Source organism: Penaeus monodon, chromosome 19 (genome assembly GCF_015228065.2).
Source record: "Penaeus monodon isolate SGIC_2016 chromosome 19, NSTDA_Pmon_1, whole genome shotgun sequence".
Classification (NCBI taxonomy): Eukaryota; Metazoa; Arthropoda; class Malacostraca; order Decapoda; family Penaeidae; genus Penaeus; species Penaeus monodon.
In genome coordinates this window covers 2,546,014-2,546,237 of record NC_051404.1, presented here as the reverse complement: position 1 = coordinate 2,546,237, position 224 = coordinate 2,546,014, and the positions used below count along the sequence as shown (strand labels likewise).

Below are 224 nucleotides of genomic sequence, written 5' to 3'. Positions count from 1 at the left end.
CCATTAATAATAGTTATGATAATAATAGTTGTTGCTCCCCTCCACGGAAATCTTTAGTAAAAGGCGAGAGATTTATGCGTTCTGAAGGGAAACCAGCCACGCCTTGCCACCACAGATGCTGTAGGCTGACTTTCCTTTTCGTTTTCGTGTAGATCTTCTAAAGCAATAGCAGTGAAAAAGAGTATCAATGTAGGGACCATGGCTTCCGGTGGCCGTGGCGCTTT

General features: G+C 44.2%; 1 protein-coding gene and 1 pseudogene across 1 annotated transcript in view; one reads left to right on the top strand and one right to left on the bottom strand.

The window, feature by feature from the left end:
- On the bottom strand, positions 1-101 carry LOC119585516 (annotated as a pseudogene).
- The window catches only part of LOC119584971 (microtubule-associated protein futsch-like), a gene marked incomplete at its 5' end in the record, with an annotated part of 346,977 nt that overhangs the window by 50,415 nt on the left and 296,338 nt on the right, over positions 1-224 (top strand).